The sequence below is a fragment of the Saimiri boliviensis genome, chromosome 11 (assembly GCF_048565385.1).
Source record: "Saimiri boliviensis isolate mSaiBol1 chromosome 11, mSaiBol1.pri, whole genome shotgun sequence".
Classification (NCBI taxonomy): Eukaryota; Metazoa; Chordata; class Mammalia; order Primates; family Cebidae; genus Saimiri; species Saimiri boliviensis.
In genome coordinates this window covers 117950771-117965932 of record NC_133459.1, presented here as the reverse complement: position 1 = coordinate 117965932, position 15162 = coordinate 117950771, and the positions used below count along the sequence as shown (strand labels likewise).

General features: G+C 45.4%; 1 pseudogene; it reads right to left on the bottom strand.

The window, feature by feature from the left end:
• Positions 1-1498: 1498 nt before the first annotated feature.
• On the bottom strand, positions 1499-2960 carry LOC101028729 (DAZ-associated protein 2-like; annotated as a pseudogene).
• Positions 2961-15162: the final 12202 nt, after the last annotated feature.

Sequence of the window (15162 nt, the reverse complement as noted above, 5' to 3'; positions counted from 1 at the left end):
ATTACAGGCACGCGCCACCATGCCCAGCTAATTTTTTGTATTTTTAGTAAAGACGGGGTTTCACTATGTTGACCGGGATGGTCTCGATCTCTTGACCTCGTGATCCACCCGCCTCGGCCTCCCAAAGTGCTGGGATTACAGGCTTGAGCCACCGCGCCCGGCTTTTTTTTTTTTTTTGAAACGGAGTCTCACTCTGTTGCGCAGGCTGGAATGCAGTGGTGCAATCTCAGCTCACTGCAACCTATGCCTCCAGGGTTCAAGTGATTCTCCTGCCTCAGCCTCCCAAATAGCTGGGATTACAGTCAAACACCACCATGACTGGCTAATTTTTGTATTTTTAGTAGAGATGGGGTTTCACCATGTTGGCCACCCTGCTCTGGAACACCTGACATCAAGTGATCCACATGCCTCAGCCTCCCAAAGTGCTGAGATTACAGGCATGAGCCAACCGTGCTCAGCCGTGGATACTAAATTCTATGCATATAAACACATTTACTTCTACAGTCCTCTAAAAATATGTTTAAATGAGGCCTATATACATGCCTCTATACAAACTGAGATCTTATCCACAATTCAATCCCACATCCACCAAGCTCAAAACCTAAGTCCTTAACCAGCAGGTTCTTCTGTCACCAGAAGCGTTACAGATTGGGAAAATAAACGGGGTGTTTTGTTTTGTTTTTTAATTCTGAGCTATTAGTCAGTAGATGATATGGAAAAACACAAGAAATTATATCAGTATTACAAAATTAATAATGTTGCCGGGCACGGTGGCTCAAGCCTGTAATCCCAGCACTTTGGGAGGCCGAGGTGGGCGGATCACAAGGTCGAGAGATCGAGACCATCCTGGTCAACATGGCGAAACCCCGTCTCTACTAAAAATACAAAAAATTAGCTGGGCATGGTGGCGCATGCCTGTAATCCCAGCTACTCAGGAGGCTGAGGCAGGAGAATTGCCTGAACCCAGGAGGCGGAGGTTGCGGTGAGCCGAGATCGCGCCATTGCACTCCAGCCTGGGTAACAAGAGCGAAACTCCGTCTCAAAAAAAAAAAAAAAAAAAAAAGTACAAAAAATTAGCTGGGCATGGTGGCACGTGCCTGCAATCCCAGCTACTCAGGAGGCTGAGGCAGGAGAATTGCTTGAACCCAGGAGGCGGAGGTTGCGGTGAGCCGAGATCGCGCCATTGCACTCCAGCCTGAGTAACAAGAGCAAAACTGTCTCAAAAAAAAAAAAAAAAATGTCTACAGAGATATTTTCTCCTTCAATCTCTACAATGGGATATTAAAAGCAGAAATCCAGGCCAGGAACAGTGCTTCGCCTGTAATCCCAGCACTTTGGGAGGCCGGGGCGGGCAGATCACCTGAGGTCAGGAGTTCCAGACAAGCCTGCCCAAGATGGCAAAACCATGTCTCTACTAAAAAAAAAAAAAAAAAAAAAAAAAAAAAAAAAAATTAGCCAGGCGTGGCAGCGTGCGCCTGTAATTTCAGCTACTCGGGAGGCTGAGGCAGGAGAATCGCTTGAATCCGGGAGGTGGAGGTTGCAGTGAGCCGAGATCGTGCCATTGCCCTCCAGCCTCGGTGACAGAGCGAGACTCCGTCTCAAAAAAAAAAAAAAAAGAAAAAGAAAAAGAAAAAAGCAGAAATCAGATACCTCAAGAGTAGACCAAAGGTTTAAAATAAACGCGAATTTTTGGTTCCCGGCAAAGGTCTCAAAAAGGGTTCCCCTAGGCCCGGCGCGGTGGCTCACACCTGTAATCTCAGCACTTTGGGAGGCTGAGGAGGGCTGATCACAAAGTCAGGAATTTGAGACCAACCTGATCAACATGGTGAAACCCCATCTAGCCAGACGTGATGGCGCGCGCCTGTAATCCCAGCTACTCAGGAGACTGAGGCACGAGAATCGCTTAAACCCAGGAGGTGGCGGTTGCAGTGAGCTGAAATGACGCCATTGTACTCCAGCCTGGGCAACAGAATAAGACTCTGTTCTCAAAAAAAAGGAAAAAAAAAAGTTTCCCCTAATTCTTTTCTTTGAGATGAGGTTTCGCTCTTGTTGCCCAGACTAGAGTGCAATGGCGCCATCTCAGCTCATTGCAACTTCTGCCTCCCAGGTTTAAGCGATTCTCGTGCCTCAGACTCTCAAGTAGTTGGGATTACAATCGCCCACCACCATGCCTAGCTAATTTTTGTATTTTTTTTTTCAAATCTTCAAAATAGTCTTTAAATTTGAAAAGTGCCTGAAAGTTTGGGCACCAGAAAGACACCCCAGCAGCATGTTAGTTCATGCAAGTTCATGTTAGTATTACTAAAGCAGTTACAACATTTTGAGGAATGTGGAAGGTATGTGATGGCTTTCCCGGCACAAAGCTGGCCTTGGTTCCTCACCAGATGGTGTAGCCACCATCTGAACCACCCATGAAGAAGATCCCGTTCCACTAAATTATGAGGACGTTGGCTCCCTACATGACTGCAAGCTGAGCAGCATTGGGAGAGCATGCAGGAGGTGGAGGAGGAATGCCGCCAACAGCAGCCCCAGTTCCAAAGCTGGCACCTGCATCGTACCCTTCTTCCACCAGCACTGAGGAGCCAGGTGGATAGATGGGACCGACTGGATAGTAAGTCATAGGGATTGTGGAGCCTAAAGGCCCAGTAGCCACAGGCTGGGCCATGGAAAGATACAGAGAGGCTCCAGCAAATGCGTCCGACATGTTGGGGACGGCGGCAGCCCCTGGGTGGACAAAGCTCAGATGAGTAGGCAGGTGGATTATCAGTACAGGGTGGAACCTGAGGAAGATGCAAGGTTTGGGGGTATACCAGATTCCCAGGAGGCTGCGCAGGGTAGGTTGGCTGTGCTGATACTGACCTTTGCTGAGCACGGTGGCTGTGCGTCCGGTTCCTCTCCGCGTGGCCGCGTGGCGGATGGTTCTTCTTTTCGTCCTCTTCCTGTTCAGAGCCACTTCCGTGTCACGTGACGGTCCATTCACCTAGCGTCACCTGATACCTGAGTGGCGCTGCCGCGGGAATCTCTCCATTTTTGTACTTTTAGTAGAAACGGGGTTTCGCCATGTTGGCCAGGCTGGTCTCGAGCTCTTGACCTCAAATGATCTTCCTGCCTCGGCCTCCCAAAGTGCTGGGATTACAGGTGTGAGCCACCGCGCCCTGTTGCCCTACCTTTTATTAATGGCAGTATTAACTGATTTCTAAGGGAATGGATGCTCCCTTCCACTAATTTCTCATTATTAAAGACTGCGTTCAAGTTACAGTATTGTTACTGGAAGATACCAGCTTGCTTTTGGTCCAAAATGGTGTCTTGGTCGTTTGTCTGCAATTTTTTCAGAAAGGACTGTAAGCACCGGAGTGAAATAGAGGTGCATTACTTGCATTGAAAATGTTTGCCAGCAGAGTTTCAGTGATTTACTGAGGCTGTTTTTCGTACAAGGAACCACCCCTCCTGTAGGTATGCACTCACATGTTTACAGTGACTCAGATTTAGTGGCATGTCTCCAGATTCTGTCGATTAGCAGACAACAGAGCAAGTTCATAGTAATCTGCTTATGTGACTAATGCCATACCCAGGTTCCTTACGGAAGTAAATATCTCGACTTTCTAAAAGACTTTATCATTAGAAAAATCATTTGGTTTTGTTTGTTTGTTTTTGGTCGTTGTTGTTTTTGAGACAAAGTCTTGCCCTGTCACCCAGACAGGAGTGCAGTGGTACAATCTCAGCTCACTGCAACCTCTGCCTCCTGAGTTCAAGTGATTCTTCCTCCTCAGCCTCTGGAGTAGCTGGCACAATAGGCAGGCGCCACCACACCGGGCTAATTTTTGTATTTTTAGTAGAGATAGAGCTTCACCATGTTGGCCAGGCTGGTCTCGAACTCCTGACCATGTGATCCGCCTGCCTCAGCCTCGAAAATGCTGGGATTACAGGCATGAGCCACCGTGCCTGGCTGTTATCCTCATTTTACAGATTAGGAAATGATGCACAGAGAGGTTATGTAACTTGCCCAAGGTCACACAACCAGCAAGTGGCAGAGTCTGGTGCCCTGGCTACAGAGTCTGTTCATGTTCTGAACCTCCACTTTGTGATACAGGTGAAAGGTGAAAGCCACCTTGCACTCACAAAAAGAGAGTCTCACTGGGTGCAGTGAGACTCTCACCATGGCTCACGCCTGTAATCCCAACACTTTGGGAGGCCGAGGTGGGTGGATCACCTGAGGTTAGGAGTTCAAAACCACCCTGACCAACAAGGTGAAACCTCATCTCTAAAAAAAAAAAAAAGAGAGAGAGAGAGAGAGGCGGGGGGGTCTCATTCTTTTTTTTTTTTTTTTTTTTTCTGAGTCACTGTTGTCCAGGCTGGAGTACAGTGGTGCAATCTTGGTTCACTGCAACCTCCGCCTCCCAAGTTCACTTGATTCTCCTGCCTCTGCCTCCTGAGTAGCTGGGGCTACAAGTGCTTGCCACCACACCTGGCTAATTTTTGGGTTTTTTTTTTTTTTTTTTGAGACGGAGTTTTGCTCTTGTTACCCAGGCTGGAGTGCAATGGCGTGATCTCGGCTCACCGCAACCTCCGCCTCCTGGGCTCAGGCAATTCTCCTGCCTCAGCCTCCTGAGTAGCTGGGATTACAGGCATGCGCCACCACGCCCAGCTAGTGTTTTGTATTTTTAGTAGAGACGGAGTTTCACCACGTTGACCAGGATGGTCTCGATCTCTCGACCTCGTGATCCACCCGCCTCGGCCTCCCAAAGTGCTGGGATTACAGGCTTGAGCCACCGCGCCCGGCCAATTTTTGTATTTTTAGTAAAGATGGGGCTTCTCCATGTTGGCCAGGCTGGTCTGGAGCTCCTGATAGTGATCCTCCTGCCTTGTCTCCCAAAGTGCTGGGATTACAGGCATGAGCCACTATGCCTGACTTCATTTTTTTTTTCTTTTTTTTAAGTTCAATTCTAAGACCAGGTGCAGTGGCTCATGCCTGTAATCCCAGTACTTTGGGAAGCCATGGTGGAACACTTGAGCCCAGGAATTTGAGACCAGCCTAAGCAATGTGGTGAAACCCAGTCTCTACAAAAAATACAAAAATGAGCCGTGTGGTGGTACGTGCCTGTAGTCCCGGCTACTTGGTATGCTGAAGTGGAAGGATCACTTGAACCCAGTAGGTCCAGGCTGCAAAGAGCCATGATCATGCCACTGTGCTCCAGCCTGGGCAAAAGAACTGAGATCCTGTCTCGAAGAAAAAAACTCGATTCTTTAAAACTTTCAAAAGATAAAAATGAAAGTTTGTTTACAAGAACTGTTGCCCCGCCACCACCATATAAAAATAGATTCCTTTCACTAATTTTAAGTTTGTCTAATACAGTCAACAGCTTGGAGGCAATTGCACAACTACTTTTAAGAATGTGTGACAGAACATGAACCAAATGCTTCAAAATTGTTGTGACAGGATGCTGGTCTACAAACTACAACATCTGCCCTCATTTTCTGCTCTGTTAACCTATTATCACAGACAGATTTACTACTTTATTTTTCAAATTTGCTCATAAAGACCTAGTTCATACTCATTGATGTTTTATGTCATCAAAACCTAACCTAAGGCCATAATTTAAAGCTACATCTTCTTTCTTCTTTTTTCTTTTTATTTTCCTTTTTTTTTTTTTTTTGAGACATAGTTTTGCTCTTGTTGCCCAGGCTGGAGTGCAATGGCACGATCTTGGCTCACCGCAACATCCGCCTTCCAGGTTCAAGCGATTCTCCTGCCTCAGCCTCCGGAGTAGCTGGGATTACAGGCACCTGCCTCCACGCCCAACTAATTTTTGTATTTTTAGTAGAGATGGGGTTTCTCCATGTTGGTCAGTCTGGTCTTAAACTCGTGACCTCGGGTGATTCACCCAACTCAGCCTACTGAAGTGCTGGGATTACCAGTATTAGCCACTGCACCAGCCTTAAAGTCATGTTTTCTTTATCTATCTACAAAATTAGAATTTGGTTTTCACCGATAAAACTGCAGCTGGCAAATTTCAATTAATGAGAAAAAATACAATCAGATGAACCTGTATGCAGAGCAGAGTCCAAAGCAGGCACCAAGCTTCAGACCTGGGGAATTCCACAGAGATTTTGGACATAAAAATCCAAAGCAAATTTTCTCACAGTAACTGCAAGTTCCTGCAAACTCAACGTTTCCTGTGACGGTGCAGGAGCCCCCAGAGGAGGTTTCCACAATATACCTTCAATTTCCCCCTCAGCAGGGATTCTGACGAAGCAGGAAACCTCACACCATTTCAGAGTCACAGCAAAAGCCCCTGAGATCCCTGTGGTCTTAGCTCCACAGGGGATGTGGCAGGGCCTTGCTCTCCCAGCAGCAGGGGCTGGGATTCCTGAAGGAAAACTCCGTCCTCAGCCGCACCCCCACAACACTCGGCAGAGAACTAGCTCCACCTCTTCTGTTTATCTGTTTTCTGTTTATTGGGTTTTGGTCTAGAGAAGAGAGAAAAAAAAGAATCATGAATGATGTAAGGTTATTTTGTGCTCAGGGAGACAAAAAAGGACAAGGAGCACCCAGGACATCTATTAATGTCTGTAAATGTTTTGAATCTCACCCCTAAACTAAAGTGTGCCAGAAACACATCTTTTCTTACTCTCTAAAACTGAACTAGGCCGGGCGCGGTGGCTCAAGCCTGTCATCCCAGCGCTTTGGGGAGGCCGAGGCGGGTGGATCACGAGGTCGAGAGATCGAGACCATCCTGGTCAACATGGTGAAACCCCGTCTCTACTAAAAATATAAAAAAATTAGCTTGGCATGGTGGCGCGTGCCTGTAATCCCAGCTACTCAGGAGGCTGAGGCAGGAGAATTGCCTGAGCCCAGGAGGCGGAGGTTGCGGTGAGCCGAGATCGCGCCATTGCACTCCAGCCTGGGTAACAAGAGCGAAACTCCCTCTCAAAAAAAAAAAAAATGAACTAAGGTTGCATTGTGGGTCCCTTAGTCAACTGAGGGTCTCCTTGAACCCTCTCTGTTCAGGGTTATATCTTGAACATTGAGCAGAAATTAGTGGATGGCACCATCTCAACCTCAGATCATCATGTTATCTGTGATTAATTGTTTCATAATTAACATGTATCATTTTTACCAAGAACCATGAGATGTGTTATTCCCATCATTTTAGAGTTTACTTGAAAGTAATCCCAGTTTAGAGCTGAAAGAACTATATACTACCACTGGTTTTGAGTTGCATCTGTGTGATATTTCATCCAAAAAGTTCACAATACTTGCAAATATTAACCAAGGTAGCTTCAGGGAAATATTTTATTCCAAAAGCCAATTGATGAATCATTTCCTTCCTAATCCGCTTGATACTCAGTTAACACTCTAAAGAAAACAACCTCATTGACTTCATTTCAACAAGTAGAAGAAATGTCGAAAGTCTACTTCTAAAAATATCTAAAATTTTAAATTATTATTGCTGTTATTACTGGCTCTCTATTATTATTATTATTGCTATTATTATTCTTACTCTTTATTGAGCATTTACTCTGTGGAAGGCTGTTTTGTAAGTTTGGCTTTATAAAATTTATTTCCTAACATATTTTGAAAATAGGCATATCTACATGTTTGTTATAAAATTACCTGCTGTAACATTTCTTGAATTTCTTTTAACATGTTATCTAAGGAGAAGAAGAATTTCTTAACTTACAACATATTCTTATTTATTTTCTTTTTTTCTTTTTTTTTTTTTTTTTTTTTTGAGACAGAGTTTCGCTCTTGTTACCCAGGCTGGAGTGCAATGGCGCAATCTCGGCTCACCGCAACCTCCGCCTCCTGGGTTCAGGCAATTCTCCTGCCTCAGCCTCCCGAGTAGCTGGGATTACAGGCACGTGCCACCATGCCCAGCTAATTTTTTGTATTTTTAGTAGAGACGGGGTTTCACTATGTTGACCGGGATGGTCTCGATCTCTTGACCTCGTGATCCACCCGCCTCGGCCTCCCAAAGTGCTGGGATTACAGGCTTGAGGCACCACGCCCGGCCATCTTTTTATTTATTTATTTTTTTTATTTTAAAAGACAGGGTTTCACCATGTTGGCCAGGCTGGTCTTGAACTCCTGACCTCAGGTGATCCACCTGCCTCAGCCTCCCAAAGTGCTAAGATTAAAGGCGTGAGCCACCGCACCTGGCCCAACTTATAATATATAAAAAAATTATTATTTTTTTTAAAGACAGGGTCTGGTTCTGTCACCCAGGTTGGAGTGCAGTGGTGTGATCTTGGCTGACTACAACCTCTGCCTCCCGGGTTCAAACGATTGTTGTGCCTCAGCCTCACAAGTAGCTGGGACTATAGGCATGTGCCACTATGTCCAGTTAATTGTTGTATTTTCCGTAGAGCAGGGTTTCACCATGTTGGGCAGGCTGGTCTCGAACCCCTGACCTCAAGTGATCTACCCATCTTGGCTTCCCAAAGTGCTGGGATTACAGATGTGAGTCACTGAGACTGGCCCAACTTATAATATATTCTTTAAGGTTCAGGGATAGGCTAGGCGTGGTGGCTCACGCCTATAATCCAAGCACTTTGGAGGTCAAGGCGGGCAGATCACCTGAGGTCTGGAGTTCAAGACCACCCCGACCAATATGGTGAAAACCCATCTTGGGGAAAAAAAAAAAAAAAGATTCAGGGATGAGTTAAATAGAAATTTGTTTTTATTTTGTATTTTTTACTTTAGTGATAATCTTAAAAAGCAATGTTTTATCTTGTGTTTTTTTTTTTTCTGACAAGGATAATTAAGAACCAAAAGAGAGACCGGGAGCGGTGGCTCAAGTCTGTAATCCCAGCACTTTGGGAGGCCGGGTGGATCACGAGGTCAAGAGATCGAGACCATCGTGGTCAACACGGTGAAACCCCGTCTCTACTAAAAATACAAAACATTAGCTGGGCATGGTGGCATGTACCTGGAATCCCAGGTACTCAGGAGGCTGAGGCAGGAGAATTGCTTGAACCCAGGAGGTGGAGGTTGCGGTTAGCCGAGATTGCGCCATTGCACTCCAGCCTGGGTAACAAGAGCGAAACTTCTTCTCAAAAAAAAAAAAAAAAAAAGAACCAAAAGAACTGGATAGGAGAATGTTTCAAATAATTAATTTATATTAATTATTAATTAATATTTATATTATTTTTAAAAAATTTAAAATGAAAAATGAAAATAGAACCAAAAGAATTTTCCATATTAAAAGACATTAGTTGTTTATAGTCCATGGTTTTTGTTTTGTTTTGTTTTGTTTTGTTTTTTTGAGACGGAGTTTCGCTCTTGTTACCCAGGCTGGAGTGCAATGGCACGATCTCAGCTCACCACAACCTCTGCCTTCTGGGCTCAGGCAATTCTCCTGCCTCAGCCTCCTAAGTAGCTGGGATTACAGGCACCACGCCCAGCTAGTTTTTTGTATTTTTAGTAGAGACAGGGTTTCACCATGTTGACCAGGATGGTCTTGATCTCTTGACCTTGTGATCCACCCGCCTCGGCCTCCCAAAGTGCTGGGATTACAGGCTTGAGCCACTGCACCCGGCCCTGTTTTGTTTTTAAGATGAGGTTTCAGCATGTTGGTCAGGCTGGTCTTGAACTCCTGGCCTCAGGTGATCCACCCGCCTTGGCCTCCAAAGTGCTTGGATTACAGGTGTGAGCCACCACGCCCCGCCATAGTCCATGTTTTTTTAAAGTAGGAAATGTTTTCCCAAAGATTTCTTTTTTTTTTTTTTTTCTTTTTTCTGAGACGGAGTTTCACTCTAGTTACCCAGGCTGGAGTGCAATGGCGCGATCTTGGCTCACCGCAACCTCCGCCTCCTGGGTTCAGGCAATTCTCCTGCCTCAGCCTCCTGAGTAGCTGGGATTACAGGCACGCGCCACCATGCCCAGCTAATTTTTTGTATTTTTAGTAGAGACAGGGTTTCACCATGTTGACCAGGTTGGTCTCGATCTCTCGACCTTGTGATCCACCCGCCTCGGCCTCCCAAAGTGCTGGGATTACAGGCTTGAGCCACTGCGCCCGGCCCCAAAGATTTCTAAGAATGTTTCTCTTTAAAAAGGGTTCAAGTCGGTTGGAGGATTTAGGATTTTATTTTTGGTTTACAATTCATTGTTAACATTTGAGAAAAAACGGTTTAAAAAAATTTTAATTAAAACTTATTGGCCGGGCGTGGTGGCTCACGCCTGTAATCCCAGCACTTTGGGAGGCCGAGGCGGGTGGATCACGAGGTCAAGAGATCGAGACCATCCTGGTCAACATGGTGAAACCCCGTCTCTACTAAATATACAAAAAATTAGCTGGGCATGGTGGCGCGTGCCTGTAATCCCAGCTACTCAGGAGGTTGAGGCAGGAGAATTGCCTGAACCCAGGAGGCGGAGGTTGCGGTGAGCCGAGATCGCGCCATTGCACTCCAGCCTGGGTAACAAGAGCAAAACTCCGTCTAAAAAAAAAAAAAAAAAAAAAAAAAACTTATTATAGGCCAGGTGTGGTGGCTCATGCCTGTAATCCAAGCACTTTGGGAGGCCAAGGCGGGCGGATCACCTGAGGTCGGGAGTTCAAGACCAGCCTGACCAACATGGTGAAACCCCGTCTTTAAAAAAAAAAAAAACTTATTTTAAAATTTCCCTAATTTACTTATATAATTTGTGCTTCTTTCTGGAAGATGTTAGTTTCTCCCATGTTCTAAAGACCAAACAATATTCACTGAAATGTGCTAAGCCATATTAAGAGGTGAAAATACATACGGGGTCTGAGCATGGTGGTTCAAGCCTGTAATCCCAGCACTTTGGGAGGCTGAAGTGGGTGGATCATTTGAGGTCAGGAATTTGAGATCGGCCTGACCAACATGGTAAAACCCTGTCTCTACTAAAAATACAAAAAAATTAGCAGAGCATGGTGGCAGGCACCTGTAATCCCAGCTATTCAGGCAGAAGAATTCCTTGAACCCAAGACTTGAAGACTGCAGTGGACCAAGATCCCGCAACTGCACTCCAGCCTGGGCACAGAGCGAAACTGTGTCTCAAAAAAAAAAAAAGTACATATGGGGGTAACAGGAAATATAATATATCTAAGGAATAGGAAAGCATGTGTAAAATAGTCTCATCTGTTGAATAAGACTATAAATCCCAGAGAAATTGAGACACGCCTTGGCTTGAAAGGAGGATCAGAGCAAGGTAAGAAGTGAGCATAGGATTCAGGGGATGCAGAGAATGAAAAGAATATTCTGGGCCGGGCGCGGTGGCTCAAGCCTGTAATCCCAGCACTTTGGGAGGCCGAGGCGGGTGGATCACAAGGTCAAGAGATCGAGACCATCTTGGTCAACATGGTGAAACCTCGTCTCTACTAAAAATACAAAAAAAATAGCTGGGCATGGTGGTGCGTGCCTGTAATCCCAGCTACTCAGGAGGCTGAGGCAGGAGAATTGCCTGAACCCAGAAGGCGGAGGTTGCGGTGAGCCGAGATCGCGCCATTGCACTCCAGCCTGGGTAACAAGAGCGAAACTCCGTCTCAAAAAAAAAAAAAAAAAAAGAATATTCTGAACAACCTCCAAGGAATATTGTATCTTTACAACAGGAGTGTCTGAGAGACTAGTTCTAAGAAGGAAGCTAGAATAGAATGAATTCTTTTTTTTTTTTATTTTTTTGAGACGGAGTTTCGCTCTTGTTACCCAGGCTGGAGTGCAATGGTGCCATCTCGGCTCACCGCAACCTCCGCCTCCTGGGTTCAGGCAATTCTCCTGCCTCAGCCTCCTGAGTAGCTGGGATTACAGGCACGCGCCACCATGCCCAGCTAATTTTTTGTATTTTTAGTAGAGACGGGGTTTCACCATGTTGACCAGGATGGTCTCGATCTCTCGACCTTGTGATCCACCCGCCTCGGCCTCCCAAAGTGCTGGGATTACAGGCTTGAGCCACCGCGCCCGGCAAGTCTCAGATATTTCTCTCTCTTTCTTTCTTTCTAAACTATCTTTCTTTCTAAACTTTCTTTTTCTTTCTTCCTTCCTTTCTTTCTTCCTTCCTTCCTTTCTTTCTTTTCTTTTTCTTTCTTTCGTTTAGAGAGATGGGGGTCCCTCAACATTGACCAGGCTGGTCTCAAATTTCTGGCCTCAAGTGAATCCTCCCATCTTGGCCTTCCAAAGTACTTGGATTACAGCGTCACGCCACCATACCTGGCCAATCTCAGGTATTTCTTTCTTTTCTTTTTTTTTTTTTTTTGAGATGGAGTTTCACTCTTGTTACCCAGGCTGGAGTGCAATGGCACGATCTTGGCTTACCGCAACCTCTGCCTCCCGGATTCAGGCAAGTCTCCTGCCTCAACCTCCTGAGTAGCTGGGATTACAGGCACGCGCCACCACGCCCAGTTAATGTTTTGTATTTTTAGTAAAGACGGGGTTTCACCATGTTGACCAGGATGGTCTCGATCTCTTGACCTTGTGATCCACCCGCCTCGGCCTCCCAAAGTGCTGGGATTACAGGCGTGAGCCACCGCGCCCGGCCTTAGGTATTTCTTTATTGCCATGCAAGAATCGACTAATACAAGACCCATTTCTTTAGATTACACATTGATGATTCTCAAAATTTTATCTCTAGCCTTGAACTTCAAAGTCATGTATTTGTGACTTCTCAATATCTCCAGTTGATTTATTCAACCGGAAAATCAAATGTAACAATAAGAAAAAGAACTCCTGATTCTTGCACACACATTCTCTCTGTCCTCATCTGCATAAACAGCCCTACTGTTCACCCAGGGGCTCAGGTCAAACACATATGGATCACCATTGATTCATCTCTGTCTCTCTAACTCCACAACCAGTCTGCCAGTCAGTCCTATTTACTCTACCTTCAAATGATCACTTCTCACTATCTCCATTGCTACTACCACCCTGGTCAAAATACCATCATGTCTAACCTAAACAATGTTGATAGTTCTGGTCTCCTTACTTCCTGTCTTGCCTCTCACCCACTAAAAAACACCTATGCACACACTTTTTCAGTACCATCTATGTACACATCACATTAGTGAAAAAACGATCCCTCCTTAAAGCAGGCTCCCTGTATAAGCTCCACAGTACACTATAAGCACCACAAAGGCAGGAACCATGGCTATCTTAATCAGCACTATATTCCTAGCTCCCAGCAGAATGGCAGCATCTAACAGGTATTCAATAAACATTACCAAGTTAAGGGATGGTTTTATTCTAGAGATGAGTACTCACAGTTAAGAGATTGAGGCAATTAGTGATCTTTTGCAACAATCATGAAGAGAGATGCACCGCTAGGGCTCAACAGGAGATTGATGTTTTGGGTGTTATGCTTGGGTGAGGCTTTGGGTGTTACGCAGGCCAGGACTTGGGAGTCAGCAGAATACATCTGACCTGAGGAAACTGGGACCAATTTGTCCAAGCACGGAGCACGTATGTGGTATAAACAGCATGAATGAATCTCCACCTGGAAGCCAAAGGTTTTGACATGAGGAAGGGGTTTCCATTGTCAGACCTGTTCACATAGAGTAGATAAATCAAATCCCCTAAGCTGGAACAAATAAGCCTGATGACTAAAGCTAGCTGAAAGGAGAGAAAGAGTCAGACGTGGAGTAGAAATAATGTATAATGCTTTACCATACTGCTCTTATTTTGGTCTTATAATAGTATACTGCTAGAGTTTTTTTTTTTTGAGATGGAGTTTTGCTCTTGTTACCCAGGCTGGAGTGCAATGGCGCGATCTCGGCTCACCACAACCTCTGCCTCCTGGGTTCAGGCAATTCTCCTGCCTCAGCCTCCTGAGTAGCTGGGATTACAGGCATGCGCCACCACGCCCAGCTAGGTTTTTTTTTGCATTTTTAGTAGAGACGGGGTTTCACCATGTTGACCAAGATGGTCTCGATCTCTCGACCTCGTGATCCACCCGCCTCGGCCTCCCAAAGTGCTGGGATTACAGGCTTGAGCCACCGCGCCCGGCCCTACTGCTAGAGTTTTTAAAAATGATGTCCACACTGCTATTATCATTGGTGGAACATGCTGGATATCTCCTTCTAAAGAAGAAGAAAGAAACAGTCTTCAAGGGTCTTTGACTACTCCCCAAGTGAGAGAAAGGAAGGAAGCCCTCATTAATGTACATATCTTCTTTCTTTCTTTCTTTCTTTTTTCTTTTTTTTTTTTTTTGAGACGGAGTTTCGCTCTTGTTGCCCAGGCTGGAGTGCAATGGCGCATTCTCGGCTCACCGCAACCTCCGCCTCCTGGGTTCAAGCAATTCTCCTGTCTCAGCCTCCCAAGTAGCTGGGATTACAGGCATGTGCCACCATGTCCGGCTAATTTTTTTTTTTTTTTGTATTTTTAGTAGAGACGGGGTTTCACCATGTTGGCCAAGATGGTCTCGATCTCTTGACCTTGTGATCCACCCTCCTCGGCCTCCCAAAGTGCTGGGATTACAGGCGTGAGCCACCGCGTCCGGCCTTCTTTCTTTCTTTTTTTTAAGATGGGGTTTCACCATGATGGCCAGGTTGGTCTTGAATTCCTGACTTCAGGTGATCCACCTACCTCAGCCTCCCAAAGTGCTAGGATTACAGGCGTGAGCCACTGCGCCCGGCCTCTTTTTTTTAATTAAGAAAGAAAGACTAAGGTTCTCAAACTGGTTCTTCAGACATTCAACTTTTAAATACCTCCAGGTTCAACTCAGCTGGAATTTTGAGTGCTGCCTGAGTACACTTACATGCTTGCCCGGTTGTTTTTCTCTTTCCTATGTTTTACTAACTGACATTTCAACTTACGAGACTCTCTTTCAGAGGGGAGTGTAAAGGTCTTTTCAATAACACTTTGCAGCTCTTCTGCCTTTGCAGACATTGTACTGTCAAGTATAGCCTGCGGGGGTATCAGACAGCGTTTGGGTATTTATGTGGCAGAGGTGCAGCATCAACGTATTTTGGGGGATGCCAGCTTGACTTGGGGAAAAGGAATATTCATTGGAAAGGGTGGTAGGTCTGAAAAGCATATTTGGTAAAAGGCTTTGTTATCTTTAGGAACTCTTACGTACAAACACTAGAGAAGTATTGTGTCCCAAGGGCTTTGATGTGGTGCAGCTCTGATTACAGCATATTTTCTTCGTATATATTGGTTCATTAAGCTCAAACCAACCTCATAATTCCATGATTGTGACAAGATTAACTAAAT